Source organism: Ambystoma mexicanum, chromosome 5p (assembly GCF_040938575.1).
Source record: "Ambystoma mexicanum isolate Mex_15411 chromosome 5p, UKY_AmexF1_1, whole genome shotgun sequence".
In the NCBI taxonomy this organism is placed as follows: Eukaryota; Metazoa; Chordata; class Amphibia; order Caudata; family Ambystomatidae; genus Ambystoma; species Ambystoma mexicanum.
This window is the reverse complement of record NC_090930.1, coordinates 470,240,889-470,266,427: the sequence shown is the minus strand read 5'-3', so window position 1 is coordinate 470,266,427 and position 25,539 is coordinate 470,240,889. Positions and strand designations below refer to the sequence as shown.

At 52.2% G+C, this 25,539-nt stretch overlaps 1 protein-coding gene across 2 annotated transcripts in view; it reads right to left on the bottom strand.

Moving 5' to 3' along the window:
* Positions 1 to 25,539, bottom strand: part of IL13RA2 (interleukin 13 receptor subunit alpha 2) — a 434,703-nt gene that overhangs the window by 260,088 nt on the left and 149,076 nt on the right. The gene's annotated exons all lie outside the window — the stretch shown is intronic.

The following is a 25,539-nucleotide window of genomic DNA, read 5'->3' as shown; positions in this document are numbered from 1 at the left end:
CTCCACTTGCAGGAGAATACTTCTACGAGTCCAGCAGACAAGATTAGGTGGGCCAGTCCAGACTGTCATCTCTTCACTACGCATCACGTTGGTGGAGACCGCAGCTGTCCGGGTCTGATCGACGCCCCTGTGGGAACCAGGTGAGCGTAACAGGATCTCCCTGCAACCACATGGACACTCCATTAAAGTTCTCCAAAAAACGCAGCCAAATTCTACAATCTTCCCGTACTGCACCTGATACTCTTATCCGATGATGTGGACACTTAGCTCCCACCAAAGACCGCGCCATGTTTCTACAAAAAGTCCACCCTGGAGCCACCTTGCATGCAAAATTCAAATGTCCCACCAATCTCTGCATTTCCACTAGCATCATTTTCTTTGCCCCCACTGCTTTCTCCAGCCATCCTACCAGTTTGCTCACCTTGTCGTGGGGTAAGCCTGAGGTCATGGCCACCGAATCCAGTTCTATCCCTAGAAATGTCAACACCACTGCCAGCCCTTCCGTTTTGTCTTCTTCTAGTGGCACCCCCATCACCCCATCAAAACCTGAAAGAACTTTAGCATCTCCTCGCACTCTCTCTCTCTCTTTCTGTCCCGCTAATGAAAAGAAAATCGGTTTATAGTCATAACATCGAAAACCAACCACATTTTTTTTATGACTTTTTTTATCCGAAATGGGGGGGTTTACCCCCACCCCCCTTTTTTTTTTGTACCTTTTTTTTTTACATGCTAGAGCCGAAAAAAAAAATGTAAATAAAAAAATAAATGATTCAACTTTTTTTTTCGGCGTTTTTTTTTTTCCGAGATTATGACTTTTGACTTTTTTTTTCTCTATATTATGACTACACACCGAGAAAATCATCTAGGTAATGCAGATCACTCTCCCAACCGGAACTGTATGAAAAAACCCACTGTAAGAAGGAACTGAAACGCTCAAACAAGGCACTGGAAATTGCGCACCCCATTGGCAAAGCTTTGTCGATGTAGATGCGGACCTCAAATTGCAAACCCAACAGCCAAAAATCCTCTGGGTGCACCGGCAACAACCTGAAAGCCGCCTTAATGTCACACTTGGCCATGAAGGCACCGCACCCCTCTTTCCTCACCAAATCCACTGCCTGGCCCACACTTGCATATACAACCCCACATTCTTCCGGGGCAACGAAATCATTGACGGATATGCCTTCGGGCCATGACAAATGGTGTATCAACCTGAACTCCCCCAGGGCTTTCTTAGGCACAAAACCCAGCGGGGATACAACTAACTCACCCGGCAGATCATCATATGGCCCCACTATCCTCCCTGCCGCTATTTCCTTACCCAATTTTTGTCTTACCACCTCAGCATTTTCTTTGGCTGTCTTCAAATTTTCCGCCCACCGACGCACCCTTGGTCCCTGATAACCTCAACTGAAACCATAACAAAAACCCTCACTCAAAATCTTAGCTCTTTCCCTGTCCGGATTAAATTCCAATCACTTCTCCAGCACATCCAACTTAATTGAAGTAAAAGCCTTTCCCCACAACCCCTCTGCCGGATCCTCTCCCCCTCCCCCTGTCTCCCTGTTGGAAGCACTGAGTAAGAGGGTGTTTCCCTGCACATTTGCTACATTCATGTCTGAACTTACAAACATTTCTTGTGCAGTCATCCTTATTAAATGCCCAACACGCTGCCGATGACTGCCCTCTGCTTCCTCCCCCGCCCCCTCCCGGGCAGGGCGACCAAGAAAGGGCCGGAAAGGCACAGGCAGACCACTTGCTGTGTGCAATGTCGGGGCAGGCCTCGTTGGTTCCATCCATTGCAACCATAGATCCAAGTCCATTTCCCCCCAAACAGCCTGACTGTCCTCAGCCATTCTTGCTCTGAATTCCTCATCGTAACGCACCCACGCAAAGCCCCCAAAACTTGTAAATGCCTTCCTGATCACATACATATATTTTAACAGAGCCACACATCGTTCCGGAAATTTCTCACAATAGACACTGGCGTAAATAATAAATGCCGACGTCCAGTTCTCAATTGTCACTGGGACTCTAGGGCGCGATGCCAGCTCTCTCTCCTCTTCCTTAGAACCCTCCTTTGCTCTCACTTCTCTATGAAGTAGCTTAAACACATTCACAAATTCCCCTGCCTGAATCTGATCCTTAGTCGCTGCCATCAAGTGCGCCCCCAAAGGTTTTGTGATGCCCATATAAGGTAACTTTTTCTCTTTTCCCTTTACTTCAGCTTCTTTTTCTTTTGAAACCTGTACCTCGAGCGCCAATGGCTCAACCACCTTGTCCGTTTGTACCTCCACCGAGCAATTTCCTTTTTCACCCCCCAAGGCTCCAATAGCCTGTACACCAATCTCTCTCCTTGCCCCTTGCAGACCAGACCCTTCTTTTGCTGCCCCCGTTCTCGTATCGCTCTTCTGCCAAGCAGTTGACCAGTCCCTTTCCCGCTCACCTCTTTCTGACCTGCCATCACCTGCCTGCGGTCTGACCTCCACTCCGATGCTCCTCATCTCTTTTCTTAGTGGGCTCCTAGTGCGGGGACAAACCATGTCAGCAGTCACACCCAGCCAATTATTCCCCCGGCCTCTTGCCCTCCAAGCCCCCTGCTCCCGTCTTTCACAATCCCACCTAAAACCCCTTCTCTCATTCCCCCCTCTCCTTACTGCCCTATAACCTTCGTCCTCCCACTGCCCCACATATTCTCAATCCCAACTTCATCACCCCTGAAATACCATTGCTGATGCGAGCTCATGCTCGGGTTGCGTAGCTCCTCTTCTTGTGAGCCCGGAGCGTCCACCCCACCACTCCTTTGGCGTCTTCTCGGCAGGGCCGCAGAAACCCCTTCCTGGTCCTTTTCTCTCAGGCGAGGTGTACTCTCCTCCACCCTGTGTTCCTCATCGCTAGGGGCCATGCTGCACCCTCTAGACTGTCCTCCCGCTGACAGCGGAGGAGCCGCTCCTAAAACCACTCCATATTCATCCTCTCGAACAGCTGGGGCTGCGCAGCGCCCTCTGCCCACAGTCGTCCTATTCGGGGGGCATTCCACGCCCCTCCCTAACCTCACTAATTGATGGGGACCTCTCTCTCCTTCTCCCACCTGCACTCTTCCGTATGTATTTGCCCCCTTTTCCCCTCAGTCCTAATGCCCCACTCTGTGCCCCATCCCCCCCACTGATGTGGCTCTCTTGACCTACCCTTTTCTGGACACTCCTAATATCCCCTCCCTCCTCCTGGTCATTATTAACCCCCACCCTACCTGTTTCCCCACCCAAATGCATTTCACCCATGGATGCTCTCCTATCAATCTCCCTCCTCAACTTTCTTCCCCTGGATTCCCTTTCCTCCCCTGTACCAGCCGCAGGGGTACAAGCCACCATTGCTGCGAGAACCCCATCCGCCGCTGCTCTACGCTGTGGCCTGCCACCACCTACCTCCCCTTCTCCCGTAACCTTCACCACCGCCCCTTCCACTTGGGCCTTAGATGCCCTGCTAATAATTTCTAGGGCCTCCCTCAGAGCCCTGGCATCCACTAAACCCTTCTTACTCGCTTCCCGCCCCACCATGGTGCACTCAAATATTATGGTAACGCACTATAATATATGATACTTAGATAGTCACCTATCTGCAATGCTACTCCCGAGCTAAAACCTACCCGTGAGCAATTAGCACTAAACAACCGCCCTGAAAAACAATATAGCCATAAGGAGTAATAAAATCCTTTTATATCACTAGTAAGCCTAATAAAAATTCTGCCAACTTAATATAATTATTATGATTTATATTTTTTAGCTGCTACCCTGCCTAAAACCCATACACTGCCCCCCAAAAAGACCACTAAAATCAATAGCTACCAAACTACAATGCCATCAAACAAAAAAGGAGGGACAAAAACACACTGCAGTGAAAACCACGCAGGTATTGAAATAGACAGAAAATAACAGTGCGGTCCCTTTAAGGGATCCGCACTGCCCTCTGTGACCGATGAGCGCTACCGTGCTGCCGAGCCTCGTAGCAGCCCGAGCCAGGCAGCTAGATGTCCCACGGAAGGGAGCTGTAAAGGGGGGCTGCTTAATAATTACATTAAAATCTCCTCAACCGAAGGGAGATGGCCCGCTGCCCCCTCCCAAACCAGAAGCCTGCGCCAAAAGATGCAGCTGGCTGCCGGGATACTGCCGGCGCCCACACTACAAACCCCAACAACGCTAATAAAATTATGCAGACCGAAGGCACGAATTACACCTGGCCCAGAGCACCCGCCCACCTGCTACCGGATGACGGCAGACCCTGCAGAGACAAACTTCCTAACGTAAGTGGAGGTACCTATTTACGGTAACTGCGTATAGAAACTTTTTTTTTTATAACGCTAACTGCTTAACCTCAACACTCCTCCTCACCTACTCCTCACCTCAAACAAAAAACCCCTAGCCAGGCCCAAACAAAAAATCTAGGGAAGGCTCGGGAGCAGGTGACCAGGACTGCTCAATCTCAAGTCCCAAACGTCGCCTGCTTCCTGAACCTTCCCTGCCCCTTAAATACCCCCCCAGTGGGCGCTCTGCATGAAGGCCATCTCGCTGGCCTGTGCAGCGCCAAAAATATCCCAGGGGGAAACGCTTTGCGTTCCCCCCGGGTCCCCTTTCTCATATTTGGAATTGTAGACGCAGTTGCCTCAGCACTGGTTCATTACCAGTGAGGTGTACTCTCCTCCACCCTGTGTTCCTCATCGCTAGGGGCCGTGCTGCACCCTCTAGACTGTCCTCGCGCTGACAGCGGAGGAGCCACTCCTAAAACCTCTCCATATTCATCCTCTCGAACAGCTGGGGCTGCGCAGCGCCCTCTGCCCACAGTCCTCCTATTCGGGGGGGCATTCCACGCCCCTCCCTAACCTCACTAATTGATGGGGACCTCTCTCTCCTCCCACCTGCACTCTTCCGTATGTATTTGCCCCCTTTTCCCCTCAGTCCTAATGCCCCTCTCTGTGTCCCATCCCCCCCACTGACGTGGCTCTCTTGACCTACCCTTTTCTGGACACTCCTAATATCCCCTCCCTCCTCCTGGTCATTATTAACCCCCACCCTACCTGTTTCCCCACCCAAATGCATTTCACCCATGGATGCTCTCCTATCAATCTCCCTCCTCAACTTTCTGCCCCTGGATTCCCTTTCCTCCCCTGTACCAGCCGCAGGACTACAAGCCACCATTGCTGCGAGAACCCCATCCGCCGCTGCTCTACGCTGTGGCCTGCCACCACCTACCTCCCCTTCTCCCGTACCCTGCCTAAAACCCATACACTGCCCCCCAAAAAGACCACTAAAACCAATAGCTACCAAACTACAATGCCATCAAACAAAAAAGGAGGGACAAAAACACACTGCAGTGAAAACCATGCAGGTATTGAAATAGACAGAAAATAACAGTGCGGTCCCTTTAAGGGATCCGCACTGCCCGCTGTGACCGATGAGCGCTACTGTGCTGCCGAGCCGCGTAGCAGCCCGAGCCAGGCAGCTAGATGTCCCACGGAAGGAAGCTGTAAAGGGGGGCTGCTTAATAATTACATAAAAATCTCCTCAACTGAAGGGAGATGGCCCGCTGCCCCCTCCCAAACCAGGAGCTTGCGCCAAAAGATGCAGCTGGCTGCCGGGATACTGCCGGCGCCCACACTACAAACCCCAACGACGCTAATAAAATTATGCAGACCGAAGGCACCAATTACACCTGGCCTAGAGCACCCGCCCACCGGCTACCAGATGACGGCAGACCCTGCAGAGACAAACTTCCTAACGTAAGTGGAGGTACCTATTTACGGTAACTGCGTATAGAAACTTTTTTTTTAAACGCTAACTGCTTAACCTCAACACTCCTCCTGACCTACTCCTCACCTCAAACAAAAAACACCTAGCCAGGCCCAAAAAATCTAGGGAAGGCTCAGGAGCAGGTGACCAGGACTGCTCAATCTGAAGTCCCAACCGTCGCCTGCTTCCTGAACCTTCCCTGCCCCTTAAATACCCCCCCAGTGGGCGCTCTGCATGAAGGCCATCTTGCTGGCCTGTGCAGCGCCAAAAATATCCCTGGGGGAAACGCTTTGCGTTCCCCCCGGGTCCCCCCTTCTCATATTTGGAATTGTAGACGCAGTTGCCTCAGCACTGGTTCATTACCAGTGAGCTCCCCATCCAGTTCGCCTTATGGAAAGGTAGCACCAAGAAGCAAGTGAGTCTGCAGTGTGTGTTATTTTTTAATTTTTGTGTTGTGTTTTACTTTATTACAAACATTTTTTTACGCATAAGAGTATCCGTTCACCCAACGTTGAACTTTCCTTCATAAAAACATAAGACAAAAAAAACAATCAAAAGGAGTGTGTGTTATACAAAATAACAAAAACTGCCTCCACACATAATCTGAAGTAGATTCTCAACTGTCCCGCGGAAATTCTGAAATATTTATTTTTCTGAAGTGGATTGTTAGGGAGAGGTTAAATATAAGCCAGTGTATAGGTAGTTTGAGCAGGACAGAGAAGTCAATGGTCATCTGGTCCCGTGTCCTAGTCTGACCTTGTCCTGCTTAGCTATTCCTACAACTGCTTATCCACGTTTGAAATTCACATGGAATAAGTTGTGCTTGGATATCTTCAATTGTGAAGCGACGATGGCCTGATACAAACTTCAAAGTGTAAATTCTAGCCCACAGGTGTTTCCTAAGGTGTAACCGGCCCGTTCTACCATGGCCGGAATCTATTATGGATCTCAGCGGACAGAACTAGGTTTGAACAAGGTAGAGCGCCCATGCCTATTACATGGTGATTTCAGTCCATTATTCACGCTTACAAAATGTCCGAAAGTCAATAGTGTCTACGGCATATATTACTAGGGAGGGGATATCGTACGAGTCTTGTATGGCTGAAGCAATTTCAAAATCATTTTATGGTACCAAATTGGAAGGCAGTAGAAAATGTGTTGGGATCCTCAATCAGGTTTCCCTCCTTGTGCTCCCTGGAACATGCTGTTCCGTATTGTAATATTAAAGCACACACGGATATAGCTGGGAGGTGGTACAAGATTTGCAATATTCAAGTTACATTTGCTTTGATTAGGTCAATTCACCCACCTGATTTATGTGAATGACACTCTTGTTTGTCCTGATGCTAGGAAACAAGGCCATACTGACTGTGGTGTTGGACCCTCCCAAGTGTGTTGCCCCTTTAAGGGAATGTGTCCCTCCCCTGTGTATTGCCTTTCTAACATGGGCCAAGCCCCTGCAGGCACGTGCACTTGAACGGCTGCAGACTCCCAAAGAGGAATGACTGCTCGAGCTCTCATTTAGGACTGCAGGCCTTGATGCCATGGGACCCTTGTGCATGTACGGTGGCAGAGGTCCGCATGGTCATGTGTATGGCTCGCCATGCCCTTACTCAAGACCCTCTACTGTGCTGATGCACCATAGCACCCTGGTGCCTGGGGCCTGCAGGATGGCCATAGCAGGCCCCAACCGCCAGAGGCACTGGGCCTCTAAGGTGCTGATGCCCCATAGCACCGTGGGGCCTGCTGGATGCCCATAGCATTTTTCCATACCGCTCCCCCTATGTAACATGCCTCAGCGCAGGTTAAGTAAATGCTTTGTTCTTGCTGGACTGAGATGTAATGAGTCTCTGATGTTGTACTGATTGGAATCCTTAAGGTAACACTAGCAGAAGTAAGACCTATTTACCTGTAGAAATCTAAAAAGTAGCCATATTTCTTTTGTTTTTTTACAGTTATGTTGTTCCAATTTAAATCTGGTCTCCAAAATACTCTTATTCTGTGTTACTGTATAAAATAGCTTTTTTTTATTACCTAGAAGTGTGGTGGTAACAGTAAAATACCACCTAATTGTGAGTTGGAATTCCAATAGATACTTAGAGGATGGGATACATAGACATCACTGCAAGGCATGCATGCACATTATTTGCACCATGCAGTAAATATCTCATGTCATAATTCAAACCGAATTTTTTTTTTTAAGTATTCAAAATGCCACATTTTTACCATTTCCACCATACTCTAAAAACGCCCAAAGTGTCACAGACTCCTTTTGATTGCTAACACCCTGATTCATGGAACAGTGCAAAGTGTATTTTACTTTGCACGGCAAAAATACACTTTGCACCGTTCCATGAATCACGGTGTAAGTGTATTATTGTGCAAAAACACCCCACACAAACACATATTAACCTTGATGTTTGCATTTGTTCTTACTTATCTTGGTTTCATTTATTTATTGAAGGAACAATACATAAATAAAATAGGGCAACAGTATGCATAGCAATTATTAACAACTGGTTTACATAAGACGGAGCGTTATTGTGGGGATTGAGCAGTTGATGGTAGGGAATGCAGGCTACAAGGAATCAGTGACAGGACAGAACACACAAGAGATAATAGCCCCTTGGGACAGCATATGCGTGCAAGGAAATTAAATGCAAGGGGGGTTAAAGGACTTTTGTTTTGGAGGGTAAGTGATTAGGTGGGCCGCTAAGGGTGCAGGCTCAAGGCTAAGGAGATGTAGGTTTAATCGAGGGGACAGTAGTGGTGTTGGGGACAGTGGAGAAGCAAACCGGTCTAGCGGTAAGGGGTGTGGGGAGGGCGAAGGAGCAGAGGAGAGAGTAAGCGCAGGGTGGGCGGGGAACAGATGTAGGAGGGAGATCGAGGGGAGCTGAGTCAACCAGGAAAGAGGGTGTGAGCATATGAATAATATATATATATATTTTTTTTATTTACGGCATTTTGGTTCATACCGAACCTTTAGCAAATGACACCCTTAACATTTCCATCTTAAAAACTTCATATAACATACATTTAACACATTTCATCCTTAACATTTCCATTATTCTACTAAAATTGACGTTTATACATTTTGGGGTAGCTAAAACCAAACCTACCTTTTCCCCACTTAATGAAACCATACACCACCCTTCTGGCGATAAAGTGCTAGTAGTTTCCAAATACGTTCTAAAGTGCAGTGTTCTTTCATTACTAGTGAAGCCAGTGCAATATAATAGTCAATGAGACACGGTTTCTACTGAGTCCTCCTTCTCACAGTAACACTGCAAGTCCCTCGCTCCTGGTTGCTGTCCTACTAACGTGATCTCTTTTAAGTTCACGCGAATTCTCATGAACTGCCCTCTGCATAAGCTGTTCGGAACTTAACCAGGTATCTTGGGGTGGCGCCGACTGCCTGTAGTTCATGACGTAAATGATTAAACAATTTGTAAGTGTTTCAGTCCTCGAAGGTTGTAATGCAGTCTTCGTTTAGATAATATTGAAAACAAACAGTAGCAATTTGCAGAGGAATTGCTTTCTCAAATAGAGACCGCTAGAAGGGCGGCACGGGGTGGGATGTGGGGAAAGTCCTATAGGGTGGGTGTAGCGAAGTTGATTTTATTGTCAAGTGGGAAGAAGCCAAAGAGGGAGAGTGCAGGAATCAAGATGTCTGATAGAGAGGGCGGGCAATAATCAAGATGACCGAGTAGCAGAGATGGGATGAGACCATTAGTAAAGTGGCAGCTGAGGCGAAAGAGGATTTTTCTACTTGTCAGCATTCTAATCCTGGCAGCAGTGAAGGGTGCAGTAATAATATGGTAACAATTCAGGTCACTGTTCAAAAAGACCACAAGACTGTGTGCCTTGGGGGTGGAGCGAGAGGGTTGTGGGAAAAACAGAAAGGCGAAAGGAGAGGGGGCATTAGAAGCCAGGAGTTAGATGACTTCGGTTTTTGAGAAGTTCAACACGAGGCAACAAACGTTCTCCCAGTGGAAGATTGCTGCAAAGCAGTAAGGGGTGTATGTGGATAGATGAGGAATTAGAGTCGGGAAGGAGAAAAGGTTAAGGGTGCCATCCGCAAATAGGTCATAGAATAACTGAAAGGAGGAGATGAGATGACTGGGGGAGGGAGAATACAGTCTGAAGGGTAGGGGAACTAGGACAGAGTCTTGAGAGGACCCAATATGGAAGGAGGTCAGGTTAGAGTTGGCAGTGATGTAAGAGATGGTAGAAGGCACATGGCAAAGGTAAAAGGCATCCCAAGTGCGAGATTCCAAGTGTAGGATGGTCTGGAGGAGATAGGGGTGGTTTGCCAAATCAATGGTGGTCAGGAAGGATTACGATGGTGAGACAAGTTTGAAACTTGAGTTAGGGCAGGTTCAGAGTCGTGAGGTGCCTGAAAGCCAGATTGCAGAGCGTCTAGGAGAGCACTAGGGTTCAGGTAGATTTCAGTAAAGGGTGAGTCTTGTAAGTATTTTAGAATTCGATAAAGAGCCGAACAAAATAGGGTTATTCAGGCAAGGAAGGCACCAAGATGCTCCACTCCACATCCTGATGGGTTCCTTGACTGAATAACTGCTTCTGCATTTAACCTGTTGTGTGCTGACCGACCTCCAGGTAAGCAAAGGCAATGCATGGACCAGGATTGACTGCACCAGCTATCAGAGTTGAGGGCATTGGGAAAGCTGGGAAGCCTGATACAGCTTTTGACCCTGAGGCAGCTGAAAGAGGTCTACAAGGGTGATAAGTCTAAAATACCTTAAAAACCTGGGACTGCTGAAAGGTGAGCTGGGCGCTATATCTCTGAAGAGTGAGCAGGGCAGCAGATCCCTGAATAGTGGGCTTGGTGATAGAACCCTGAACAATGAGCTGACCACTATATCCTTGAACGGTGAGTTGGGCACTATATGTCTGAAGGCTGAGCTGGGCACTATATATCTGTAGAGCAGTGCTTTAAATTGGCTAAGACTGGCTGGGGTCGAACCCCAGCAGTCTTCAGAAAGTGCTCCCGAGCCCGGAATGCTGCCGGAGCCAACCCCAGCTAGCCCCAGCCACAGCCACGCCGACACTTGAGGCAACCCGTCTAGCGGCTGCAGAGTTACAGAGTTACAGCAGGTGTAACAGTGCACTGCGGGCTGCCTGATGTCTCTGTACTCTGAATCAGGAGGAAGGCTGGAGTACCAGCCTTCCTCCTGTTTCAGAGTACAGAGACATCAGCAGCAGGCAGGCCTTTCAGTCAAGGGCCTATGGTGCACTTTGATGCGCCCAGAGCCTTATTTTGTTTAAAAGGAGGGGCTGGGTGCATCAAAGGTAATAATGCCAGTACGCCCAGCTCTACTTCTTTTAGCAGCAGGGGTGTGGCCTAAATACACCCGTACTTAGGCCACACTCTCTAACGAGAGTCCCCCTCGATGTCTAATCCCACTTAAAGCACTGCTGGAGAGTGAGCTGGGCACATTGTCCTTGGAGCAGGAAGAAGTGAGACAGGCATTATTACCCCAGATAGACCACAAATAGAGAGCTGGGTGCTATTTCCCGGTGACTGCGGCTATGACAAAGACATAGGGGATTGGCAAGATTTTCATGGTAAAAAAGAGGCCCTGCATGTTACCTCTCCTAAGATGTAAAACAGGATGAAAGGGGCATGTGCTGTGTTGCCTTGTGATAGAGGATGGCTGGGGATTGCGCCAGACCTGATTCATCAACACCATGTGCTGTGTTGCCTTGTGATAGAGGATGGCTGGGGATTGCGCCAGACCTGATTCATCAACACCCCACCCGAATAATTGACTTCTCCAAAAAATAACTGTGTAAATATTGCAAAAGTTTGCATTGGTGTAAATCTAACACTACGTCTTTTGCGTCTTCAGCTTAATGGACTGGCATCCATAGGCACAAAGGGGGTGACTCCCCTTCAGAAGGGACGAATTCCATGGACTTGTCAAAAAGCATTGGCATGAAAGACTACTCCTAGATCAAGATCCAGCTATTGAAAGGCGTCACCAGTGACGCTGTAGAGTTAGGGAGAGCTGTACTCTGGGTCTAAGAAGCAGTTCTGCAGCAGGCAGTTTTGTATTTCCTGGAGCAGTCATTTTGCAAATTTGGCAAGTTCTGGGAAACAAGTTAGTGGATGCAGTTGAAGCTTCCATGTCCCTGAGCTTCCAAAATGGGTGAAAATCAAACCAAGCAGCTTACAGGATGTTTTTAAAGAATATTACAGGTCAGTGAGTATTTAGTGACTCCCCCTGAGCAGACTGTGTGACTGGTTCAAGAAATGTGCTCAATTTTGTAGGCTACAATCATGCCAAAGCGGTGATCCGTCTGTGGCTCTCGAGGATGTTCTGGTTTTCGCAGCTCCTTTATGATCCTGTTGCAAAATCATCACCGAATTCACCAAACCTTCATGCACCACCACCGTCCCGACCCCCTCACAATCGCTGTGCGACTCACTCTCTCTCCACTTTTACACCACAGCTCTCGAAAGAACAAACGCTCTAACCAACAAACTAGCTCTCTTACCCCCACCAGGCAACCCACCCTCCATACCGTCCAACCCACCGCCTGCGACCACTACCCAACCAACGTTCGACTCCTTTAGTCCGATATCAGCTGACCAATTTCTCAAACTTCTCTCTGCCGCAAACCATCCGGCTCTACGCTGGACCCTTGCCCGGCCACAACCCTCAAAGAAATGTTTGCATCTACGTGCGCAGGTGAACACGCAAGAACCACCATAAATGACTCCCTTTCCTCTGGAATTTTTCCTGACGCATTCAAAACGGTTCATGTCAAACCTCTGATAAAAAAACCTTCCCTCAACCCTCTTGAGCCGAAAAACTACCGCCCCATCTCTAACACCAGGTTCCTTGCCAAACTCATCGACCGAACTGCCTACTCCCAACTAAGTGCCTTTGTCGAAGCAAACAATCGCCTAGTCCCCGCTCAATCAGGTTTCAGAGCCCTACACGGAACCGAAACCACCCTAACCTCAATCTGGGATGACCATAAAATCACGGCATACTCTGCGGGATGCGCCGCATTAATCCTTCTTGACCTATCCGCCGCCTTCGACACAATCAACCACTCAATCCTCCTTGACTGCCTCCACTCCCTAGGAATTCGTGGAAGCGCTCTCAAAAGGATAGCATCCGTCCTCAATAATAGGAACCAAATAACCCTACTCTCCACCTATTCCTTTCAAGTCCGACCTGTCGACATGGGAGTTCAACAAAAAGCATGCCTATCAGCCCTCCTATTCAACCTCTACATGGCCACCCTCCCACGAATAATTCATTCACACAACATCCTGTGCTACAACTACGCTGATGACACTCAACTAATTCTAAATCTCCTGAACTCAAAACCCAACTGCCGACCTGACCTCGCTTCCTGCCTCCTCGACATAGAGCTCTGGATGACCACAAACCACCTCTTCCTAAACCCCTCCAAAACCGAAATCATGGTATGTGGCAACACCGAACTTCTTCCACACCCAACACCTTGGCCATCTGCCATGGGCAACTCACAGACACCCTCTAATTCAGTAAAAAACCTTGGATGCACCCTAGACTCTGATCTAACACTCTTGCGCCAAGTCAACAATGTCTCAAAGTCCTGCCACTACCACCTTAAAACTCTTAGGCACATTTTTCCATACCTCTCCTTTACCAACAGACTCTCTGCAGTCCAATCAATTGTTATATCAAGAATGGACTACGCTGACCCCCTCTACCTCGCAGTCCACGCATACCAACTGACTAAACTAAAAAGAGCACAAAACGCAGCAGCCAAACTGATACTAGCGCTTGGCCCTAGAGACCACATCTCCCCAGCCCTCAAAACTCTGCACTGGTTTCCGGTTGCCCGAAGGGTGACCTTCAAACCCTTATGCATTTCTCACCGAGCACTGCATAAAACCGGACCTCAATCTTCAAAACAAACTAAAACCCTATCACCCTGCACATACTCTAAGATCAAGCTCAGCCGGCCTCCTAGTCATACCAAAAACAAACTCAGTCAGGTTAGGCGGATCATCATTCTCAGCCTTGGCCCCCACGCTGTGGAACGCACTCCCACCCCACATCCGACTCACTGAAGACCTCATGTCTTTCCGCAAATTACTGAAAACTTGGCTCTTCCCCTAAAACCGACCCCAAACTCAAACTAACTCAAACTGGATAACAGCATCTCAGTGACTTTTGCCCAAAAGCTAGATCATAAATAGTGATGCAGCATCATGATCCGAGTGAGAAATCGAAAACTAATAACCTCTAAGGTTAGCTAAAAAGGACAAACAAAATAGAATGAGTAAAAAGGATCAAACCTGCCAGGTGGATAAAAAGAATAAGTTGTACGAGAGCAGGAAAGTGGCTGAAATTAATTAAATGGACGAAATAAATGTAATGGACAAGAGGATCAATGTGGATGAGAGGAATAAAATGGATAACAGCAATTCAACTAACCCAAACTACTAGATCATAAATAACAATAAAACAAATAACAATACAACATCAAGATCCAAGCGAGAAATATAAAACTAATAACCTCTAATGTAAACTAAAAAGGACAAACAGAATAGAATGAGTAGAGTGGATCAAAGCAGTGAAGTGGATAAAAAGAATAAATTGTATGATAGAAGTAAAGCGGTTGAAATTAATGAAATGGATGAAATGATTGCAATGGACAAAGGAACTAAATGGATGAAAGGAATAAAGTGAAGAGGATGGAAAGATGAATACAGGAGACGGATGAGTGCACAGACAGATGGCATGGAATGTAAGAGTGCATGGTATAAATGGAACTAACAGAATAGACGATTCGAGTACATGAGACAGGTGTAGTGCATGGGACAGATGGAGAGCACGGAACGGATTGAGTGCGTGCGACAAGTAACATGGGCTGAACCGATAATGCAGGATGGATGAATGAAGTAAGTGGAGCGGATGAAGTCGGTGGAGTGGACGAAGTGCGTAGAGCGGATGAGTGCGTAGAGCGGATGAGTGCGTGGAGTGGATGGAGGGTAGTGAGCGGATGTAGGGTGGTGAGCGGATGTAGGGTGTTGAGCGGATGTAGGGTATGGTGCAGGTGCGTGGAGTGGGTGTACAGTACGGAGCAAACAGGTGAAGTGGTTGGAAGGAACGGGTGAAGTGGTTGGAAGGAACGGGTGAAGTGGGTGGAAGGAATGGGTGAAGTGGGTGGTAGGAACGGAGGATCGATCTGGAAGAACGGGTGATGTATATGGACGAGACGGGTAAAGTATGTGAACAAAATGGGTCAAGCATGTGGATGGAACCGGTGAAGGGGATGGATCAAGTGAAAAATGTGGTTGGAACGGAGGAAGTATGGGGTTGGAACAGGTGAAGTATGTGACTGGAATGGATGAACTGGGTGGAATGGATGAACTGGGTGGAACGGATGAACTGGGTGGAACGGATGAACGAAGTATGTGGATCGGGTAAAGTATGTGGATGGAACGGGTAAAGTAGGTGGATGGAACGGGTAAAGTAGGTGGACGGAACATGTAGAAATGACGTATGTGGATAGATGATGCATGGAGAAAGGATAAGGCGGGTAGAACGAATGAAAGGAGCAGACCGGACGATGAAGGGATGACATGCATAGATCTGACGAAGTGCACTGACCAGAAGGAACACATAGAACTGATAGTGCGCATAGAGCTGAGCAAGTTCATGCAACGGATGGAATGCACGGAACAGATAGAGGGCACGGAATGGACACTGTACAAAAATGATAGAGTGCACGGAACAATATGAAGTGCATAAAATGGTTGGAGTGCATAAAATGGTTGGAGTGCATAAAATGGAGTGAATAGAACAGATTGGAGTGCATGAAACGGTCGTAATGCATGGAACAGTCGGAGTACATGGAATGGATGGAATGCATGGAACTATTGGAGTGGGCTCGATCTCAAGCATCTAAGGTAAACCACCATATCACATTTCCACGCCTACTCTCTTCTTTACACCACCACTCAACTAGAACACAGCGATACTATGACACCATTCGGTATAGCTGTTCTCATACCATCATTTGCCTCATACTCCCCATCACCCTAACTAAACACTGCTGGTTACACACCCTCCAGCCTAGGCGTTCTCCTCAGGCCTAACGCAGCCAGAATCGGTCTGGATAACAACCTGCCAGAACGAACACATACTCTTGATCTCTCAACCACCACACCTACCGCTAAGAAGCAGCTATCACACGAATGCCACACCAGCTGCACACATATCCGGTTCTCACAACCCACCTTTATGACTCTCTCTATTCTCTCTACTGACTTGAACTTCGGTTCTCGAGGGCGTTCAACCTACCAATGGTACATAAGGCGCTATATAAATGCAAAGTAACATAACATAACATCAATTAGCGTGAATAGTCCCCTTTTAATAATAAACCCAGCCTATCATTCTACCAAAAGATTGCATGAAAGTCAAACCTTACCAAACTAAATTTGATTAAACCAAAACCAGAACAATTGAAATCTGAACAATTGGTTACCGGAGTAATTAAGGGGGTAATTCATAGAATTCAGCGCACAAGTGGCGCACGCGGCTGGCGCACAGTGTGCGCGTGCGAATCCCTGCGCCAGCCGCGTGCGCTAAAATCCATTTCCGCGCACAGCGTATTCATGGATTCCAGCCACCAAAACCAGCCGTGGCGCACAGTTGCGCAGCGACCCTGCAGCAGCGCCAGTTACGCCTCCAAGAACGCCTCTCGCGCAGGGAAAAGCCATCAAAATCCCCAACCCAGCGCAAAGGGCAGCAGCAAACGCAGAGCTGGGAGCGTGTATTCCAGGGGTCTGCGGGTGTTTCCATACGCGGCTGGGCTGGGTACGTGTATTTCAGGGGTGCGCGAGAAAGTCTACACGCGATTGGCCTGGGTACGTGGATTTCAGGGGTGCGCGAGAAAGTCTACACGCGATTGGCCTGGGTACGTGGATTTCAGGGGTGCACGAGAAAGACTACACGCGATTGGCCTGGGTACGTGGATTTCAGGGGTGCGCGAGAAAGTCTACACACGATTGGCCTGGGTACGTGGATTTCAGGGGTGCGCGAGAAAGACTACACGCGATTGGCCTGGGTACGTGGATTTCAGGGGTGCGCGAGAAAGTCTACACGCGATTGGCCTGGGTACGTGGATTTCAGGGGTGCGCGAGAAAGCCTACACGCGATAGGCCTGGGTACGTGGATTTCAGGGGTGCGCGAGAAAAACTACACGCGATTGGCCTGGGTACGTGGATTTCAGGGGTGCGCGAGAAAGTCTACACACGATTGGCCTGGGTACGTGGATTTCAGGGGTGCGCGAGAAAGACTACACGCGATTGGCCTGGGTACGTGGATTTCAGGGGTGCGCGAGAAAGTCTACACGCGATTGGCCTGGGTACGTGGATTTCAGGGGTGCGCGAGAAAGTCTACACGCGATAGGCCTGGGTACGTGGATTTCAGGGGTGCGCGAGAAAAACTACACGCGATTGGCCTGGGTACGTGGATTTCAGGGGTGCGCGAGAAAGTCTACACACGATTGGCCTGGGTACGTGGATTTCAGGGGTGCGCGAGAAAGACTACACGCGATTGGCCTGGGTACGTGGATTTCAGGGGTGCGCGAGAAAGTCTACACGCGATTGGCCTGGGTACGTGGATTTCAGGGGTGCGCGAGAAAGTCTACACGCGATAGGCCTGGGTACGTGGATTTCAGGGGTGCGCGAGAAAAACTACACGCGATTGGCCTGGGTACGTGGATTTCAGGGGTGCGCGAGAAAGTCTACACACGATTGGCCTGGGTACGTGGATTTCAGGGGTGCGCGAGAAAGACTACACGCGATTGGCCTGGGTACGTGGATTTCAGGGGTGCGCGAGAAAGTCTACACGCGATTGGCCTGGGTACGTGGATTTCAGGGGTGCGCGAGAAAGTCTACACGCGATAGGCCTGGGTACGTGGATTTCAGGGGTGCGCGAGAAAAACTACACGCGATTGGCCTGGGTACGTGGATTTCAGGGGTGCGCGAGAAAGTCTACACACGATTGGCCTGGGTACGTGGATTTCAGGGGTGCGCGAGAAAGTCTACACGCGATAGGCCTGGGTACGTGGATTTCAGGGGTGCGCGAGAAAAACTACACGCGATTGGCCTGGGTACGTGGATTTCAGGGGTGCGCGAGAAAGTCTACACACGATTGGCCTGGGTACGTGGATTTCAGGGGTGCGCGAGAAAGACTACACGCGATTGGCCTGGGTACGTGGATTTCAGGGGTGCGCGGGAAAGTCTACACGCGATTGCCCTGGGTACGTGTGTTTCGGGGTGCGCGGGTAGTTCCACACGCGATTGGCCTGGGTACGTGTGTTTCGGGGTGCGCGGGTAGTTCCACACGCGATTGGCCAGGGTACGTGTGTTTCGGGGTCCCGTGAACTTTCACACGCGATTGGTTGGGATCCACGTGTGTACTGTCATCACGTGCAATGAGGGATACTCCCTCGCACGTCACGTCACAGACGCGCTCACGCGCTGAGGGCCTTTGGTCCAATGAAAATGCGTATGCGTGCAGACGCGCTTACGCGCTAAGGGCCTTTCCTCGAATTACACGCTGACGTGCAGAATTTTCACGTGCCAAATCACTCCGTATCAAGCTGGCCACGCGTAAGCACACGGAAGACCACGCTCCTGCCCAGAAGGCCGAACTACTGCCCCCCAGAGCCCTGAGCACGCTCCCACCTGCCATCTGCTGCTGCCTGACTGCCTGCTGCCCACGTGCCCTGCCATTTGCTGCCTGCACATCAGCCAGGGGTGCTGTTGGTGTGACCACCCCTGCTGGAACCAAAGACTCCCGACTGGGATTCCATCGCTCCACAGCCCAGCCCCAGGACCCAGTTGCCCACCCACTCCTGCCTCTGGGGTTGTCATGTCGGGGCAAACTCCATCTGTGACCACTGACAACCCCCGGCCAGAGAGGCAGAGGGGCACCAGCTTCAGTGCCACCGAAGTTGGTGTCCTGGTGGAGCAAGTCCTGGGGCAGTATGATGCCCTCTTCGGAAGTTGCCGCGCCGACAAGGAAGGACGGACTCGGATCTGGACTGACATCGTGACTGCCATCAACGCGGAGGGGGTGGCAGTCCGCGACTTCCAACATGTCAAGAAGCGCTGGGAGGACTTCAGGTCCAGGACCCTGACCAAGGCCCGGCGCCTCTTGAAGGCAGCGGATGCCAAGGGGCGCCGGGGCCACTTGTCGGAAGAACAGATGAGGGTCCTGGAACACATATCCCCAGCGCTCCACGTCCAGGTCCTTGAGAGGCAGACCCGTCTGGAGTCGAGCGGTGAGTGTACATGCATCCTGATTGTGAGCAGTGCGTGTGGTGATTGTTCAGTAGTGTGCAGGTTGCACATCTGTTTGTATGGGGTCGAGTATGGGTGCGGGTGTACAGGGCCGTGGGGCTGACACATGCGAGGGCTGTAATGTGTGAGACATGGATGGTGCCTGTGTGTGTGGGCTTGCATGCCAAATACAGTTGTGTGGGCACACAAGTTTGTATGAATGTGTATGTGAGTAGACATCCCCGTGATGTCACGCATGTATGTTGTTTTCAGCTGATTGTATCAGCGCTGTGTACATGTGCATGTGTGTGTATTTGACAAGGGTGCAACAGTGATGCAACATGGATGCATGTGACAGCGGTATGTGGAAGCCTGATGGGCAGATGTGACATGGATGCCCGTCTGAACACTGCGACACTTAACAGAGGTGTACACATGCATGCAAGTGTGGTGGTGTGTGTACATGTGTGGTGCACTTCCTGTGTTGCATGTGATGTCTGGCTCACCTTTGGCTGCTGATGCTGTTGTATGTGTATGGATGGTGTTGGCAGTTGCAACATGGCTGTGGTATGGCTCGTGTGTGCAAGTTGTAATGACATGTGTGTTGGGGATTGTGATGACATGTCAGAGGTTTGCCAATGCCACTCATGTACAACTGTCATGTGTGTATGTGTACATTGTACAGTGCCCTGATGCCTGTGTTTTGTTTCTCCCTGTCTGCAGCGTCAACTGATGAAGAGGGCGGAGAAGGTGCTGTGGAGCACAGCGGCGGGGATCCCACCGCCAGCCGGAGACGCAAGGCCCGGCTCCCCTCCCAGGTTGTCATCTCGTCGGGGAGTGAGGAGTCCGGTGCCGCGTCCCAGGCCGCAGCTGCCGGGGGGAGGTCCAAGAGGCGGAGGTTGCAGTTGGACTCCTCGGCAGCAGAAGGGGCAGCTGGGACCCCACAGGGCCCAACGGGGGAAGATGGCACAGAGTCATCCAGGTTGGTGGGGGGTTTGGTGGAGGAGGAGGCCGTGCAAGCATCGGAGACGGGGTCTGGGGGTGGGGATCCCACTGGTGCTAGTGGTGCAGTGCAGGACCAGGGACAGGAGGCAGCACAGGCCGCCGCGGAGGTGCCTGTGTGCAATCCTGTCCCTGATCCTGTCCCTGCATCATCTTGCACCAGCAGGGATGCCCATGTCCAGACCAGTTTTCAGGCAGGGGATGAGCTGACGTCAACTGGCCTTCCTCTGCCTGCGGACGTGGCTATCCAGGCCCGGGTTGAGCCTGTCCTGGCTGGAGTGGCGTTGCGTCAACGGGCCATGCGAGGTGACCTGCAGTCTTTTCATGAAGAGACTGCAGGTCATCTCGAATGGCTCGTTGACCACGTCAGCCTGCTGGGACAGGTCACCCAGGCCGGATTCCTCCGTCTGATGGGGCTTGCCACGACCCCCTCCTCAGCTGGACCCCCTACGCGCCAGTCGTCCTCTGTGCCATCTTCCCACCCATCAGTCACCTGGGTGCCCTGTGGAGCTGCCTCTGACGGTGCGGCCTGGCTGGTGGAGGAGGCATCCCTGCCACAGTCGGGAGTCGGACGTCCAGCAGGGGTGGCCACGTCAACGACTGCACCCCAGCCGGCGGAGGATGTGCAGGCAGCAGGAGGCAGTGCAGGGGCAGAGGCACAGCAGCAGCAGCACCATGGTGGGAGCCATGAAGGCTCGGGGCCTTCGACATCGGAGGGGCAGGCATCGGCCGGAGGGCAGGAGGACCCAGGACAAAAAGTGTCTTCCGTGTGGCAGCGGTTGGGCCACGCCATAGATGCGGAGCGGCAGCGGGCGGAAGAGGCACGGCTCTCAATGGTCAGGGCGGAGAACTCCATGCAGAGGGCCCTGAGGCGGGTCGAGTGCCTCGAGGCAATCCGCAGGGCTTTGGAGGTGGACACGTCGACGGCCCTGCGGACCCTCGGGGCCATGGAGGAGGACCGCCTCCGGGACATTGAGGAGGAGTTCGATGATGCCCTGGCCCGGCACATCCAGAAGTGAGCCGTGGAACTAGCCCGCTGCCCTTGTACATAGTTATGTAGGTAGTGTTAAGTTTCATTTTTGTTTTTATTTCATTTGGACCTTTTGGACATTGGCCACATTTTTGTATATAGTTTTTTTTATTAGTTAGTGTAGTTAGTTAGGTTTCCTTTATTTTGTTGGGATGATGGACCCTGGCTTCTTGGATTGTACATAGTTGTGGACTTGTACATACTTTCTTTTTTAACATTATCCATGGATCAATGGCTTATAATTTTTTTTTCACATTGGATTTTGTTTGGTGGACATTGACTTTGTACTACATTACTTTGGATTTCTATATTCTTTAATTGTTTTTTTATTTTGAACGGACATGCTTCTTTTCATTTTTTTCCATTCACATTTCTGTTTATTCATTTTTGTTTCTATTCATCTTTCCTTTAATACATTATTTATTTGTTGCACTTCAATGTGTGGTGTCTCATTGTTTTCATGCATTTCATGTTATGTGTTTTGAGAATCACTGACACCCATTGGGTGTATGTGAGGGACATGTGTTTGTTTTGGAACTTGCAATTGGTGTTCTGTGATGTAATTGCAGAATATGAGTGGGTGGATGCAATACTCGGGTGGGTGTTTTGCATTTGGGGGCTGACCATAGAGACCAGGGATCTGGACTGTGATGACATGTTGGGTGGGGAACATGAGTTGGACATGGGTGGGGGCCTGCTGGAGGGTGCCCCTGGATGCTGGGGGGTGAGGGTGCAGGGGGACATGTGTGGGGGCCTGGTGGAGGGTGCCCCTGCACTGCTGGGGGGTGGGGGTGGTGGGAGACATGAGTGGGGGCCTGGTGGAGGGTGCCCCTGGATGCTAGGGGGTGGGGGTGCAGGGGGACATGAGTGGGGGCCTGTTTGAGGCTGCCCCTGCACTGCTGGGGGGTGGGGGTGGTGGGAGACATGTGTGGGTGCCAGGTGGAGGGTGCCCCTGGATGCTAGGGGGTGGGGGTGCAGGGGGACATGAGTGGGGGCCTGGTGGAGGGTGCCCCTGGATGCTGGGGGGTGAGGGTGCAGGGGGACATGTGTGGGGGCCTGTTTGAGGCTGCCCCTGCACTGCTGGGGGGTGGGGGTGGTGGGAGACATGTGTGGGTGCCAGGTGGAGGGTGCCCCTGGATGCTAGGGGGTGGGGGTGCAGGGGGACATGAGTGGGGGCCTGGTGGAGGGTGCCCCTGGATGCTGGGGGGTGAGGGTGCAGGGGGACATGTGTGGGGGCCTGTTTGAGGCTGCCCCTGCACTGCTGGGGGGTGGGGGTGGGGGGAGACATGAGTGGGGGCCTGGTGGAGGGTGCCCCTGGATGCTGGGGGGTGGGGGTGGTGGGAGACATGTGTGGGTGCCAGGTGGAGGGTGCCCCTGGATGCTAGGGGGTGGGGGTGCAGGGGGACATGAGTGGGGGCCTGGTGGAGGGTGCCCCTGGATGCTGGGGGGTGAGGGTGCAGGGGGACATGTGTGGGGGCCTGTTTGAGGCTGCCCCTGCACTGCTGGGGGGTGGGGGTGGGTGGAGACATGAGTGGGGGCCTGGTGGAGGGTGCCCCTGGATGCTAGGGGGTGGGGGTGCAGGGGGACATGAGTGGGGGCCTGTTTGAGGCTGCCCCTGCACTGCTGGGGGGTGGGGGTGGGGGGAGACATGAGTGGGGGCCTGGTGGAGGGTGCCCCTGGATGCTAGGGGGTGGGGGTGCAGGGGGACATGAGTGGGGGCCTGGTGGAGGGTGCCCCTGGATGCTGGGGGTGGTGGGAGACATGAGTGGGGGCCTGGTGGAGGGTGCCCCTGCACTGCTGGGGGGTGGGGGTGGTGGGAGACATGAGTGGGGGCCTGGTGGAGGGTGCCCCTGGATGCTAGGGGGTGGGGGTGCAGGGGGACATGAGTGGGGGCCTGGTGGAGGGTGCCCCTGGATGCTGGGGGGTGGGGGTGGTGGGAGACATGAGTGGGGGCCTGGTGGAGGGTGCCCCTGGATGCTAGGGGGTGGGGGTGCAGGGGGACATGAGTGGGGGCCTGTTTGAGGCTGCCCCTGCACTGCTGGGGGGTGGGGGTGGGGGGAGACATGGGTGGGGGCCTGCTGGAGGCTGCCCCTGGTGGCTGGGGGTGCAGGGGGACATGCGTTGGTGGGCAGTAGTGCTAGTTGATATGTGGGTTGGCTGGTGGGCATGGCCATGGTGGATGGGGTGCCTGCAGGACATGTGCTGGGTAGGCCCCTGTGGTGTGAGCCACCTGCAGGGGCCGTGGAGGGTGTAGAGGGTACACCTGGGAGGACCCACACGTGCAATTCACGTGTGCTGCTCCCCGCGCACCCCCGGAATACACGTACCCCGCTCAATCGCGTGTGGAACTTCCCGCGCACCCCTGGAATCCACGTACCCGGCCAAATCGCGTGTGGAACTTCCCGCGCACCCCTGGAATCCACGTACACGGCCAAATCGCGTGTGGAACTTCCCGCGCACCCCTGGAATCCACGTACCCGGCCAAATCGCGTGTGGAACTTCCCGCGCACCCCTGGAATCCACGTGCCCGGCCAAATCGCGTGTGGAACTTCCCGCGCACCCCCGGAATACACGTACCCCGCTCAATCGCGTGTGTCACTTCCCGCGCACCCCTGAAATCCACGTACCCGGCCAAATCACGTGTGGAACTTCCCGCGCACCCCTGAAATACACGTACCCCGCTCAATCGCGTGTGGAACTTCCCGCGCACCCCTGAAATCCACGTACCCGGCCAAATCGCGTGTGGAACTTCCCGCGCACCCCTGGAATCCACGTACCCGGCCAAATCGCGTGTGGAACTTCCCGCGCACCCCCGTAATACACGTACCCCGCTCATTCGCGTGTGTCACTTCCCGCGCACCCCCGAAATACACGTACCCCGCTCAATCGCGTGTGGAACTTCCCGCGCACCCCTGGAATCCACGTACACAGCCAAATCGCGTGTGGAACTTCCCGCGCACCCCTGGAATCCACGTACCCGGCCAAATCGCGTGTGGAACTTCCCGCGCACCCCTGGAATCCACGTGCCCGGCCAAATCGCGTGTGGAACTTCCCGCGCACCCCCGAAATACACGTACCCCGCTCAATCGCGTGTGGAACTTCCCGCGCACCCCTGGAATCCACGTACCCGGCCAAATCGCGTGTGGAACTTCCCGCGCACCCCTGGAATCCATGTACCCGGCCAAATCGCGTGTGGAACTTCCCGCGCACCCCCGTAATACACGTACCCCGCTCATTCGCGTGTGTCACTTCCCGCGCACCCCCGAAATACACGTACCCCGCTCAATCGCGTGTGGAACTTCCCGCGCACCCCTGGAATCCACGTACACGGCCAAATCGCGTGTGGAACTTCCCGCGCACCCCTGGAATCCACGTACCCGGCCAAATCGCGTGTGGAACTTCCCGCGCACCCCTGGAATCCACGTGCCCGGCCAAATCGCGTGTGTCACTTCCCGCGCACCCCCGAAATACACGTACCCCGCTCAATCGCGTGTGGAACTTCCCGCGCACCCCTGGAATCCACGTACACGGCCAAATCGCGTGTGGAACTTCCTGCGCACCCCTGGAATCCACGTACCCGGCCAAATCGCGTGTGGGACTTCCCGCGCACCCCTGGAATCCACGTGCCCGGCCAAATCGCGTGTGGAACTTCCCGCGCACCCCCGAAATACACGTACCCCGCTCAATCGCGTGTGTCACTTCCCGCGCACCCCTGGAATCCACGTACCCGGCCAAATCGCGTGTGGAACTTCCCGCGCACCCCCGTAATACACGTACCCCGCTCATTCGCGTGTGTCACTTCCCGCGCACCCCCGAAATACACGTACCCCGCTCAATCGCGTGTGGAACTTCCCGCGCACACCCGGAATACACGTACCCCGCTCAATCGCGTATTTTACTTCCCGCGGCGCCACTTTTTTGATGCGCTGGGACTCTACCGCCTGCCTTCGTGTGGCGGACGTGTTTCAGCTTGTGCGCGGCTTTGGCTGTGCGTGGGTTTGCCCTATTCCATTCCATGAATACGTGTGGTTCGTGTGCGTGTGGGCGTTACCTCTGCTTCCGTGCAGTGCATCCCCAGTTACGCCCTTATTTTCGCGTGTTGTTCCCCATTCCGCGCGTTACGCCCCATGTCCCGCCCACTTTCTGCTGTGTGCGCTGAGGTTGTGCGCTTTCACTGTGCGCGTCGCGCACCGTCGCGCACGCCTTTCGCGATGTTGCAGTGACTTGTGCGCCATGCACGGGTTTGGCGCACATCCCGCGGTGAACACGCGCAGGGACTTCCATGAATCGCACGCGTGCGGCTGTTTTTTTCCGCTTGCGCCTGCTTGCGCCTGCTTGCGCCTACTTGCGCGTAGATTTTCGGCGCACGTTTGTTCCATGAATCGGCCCCTAAGTGT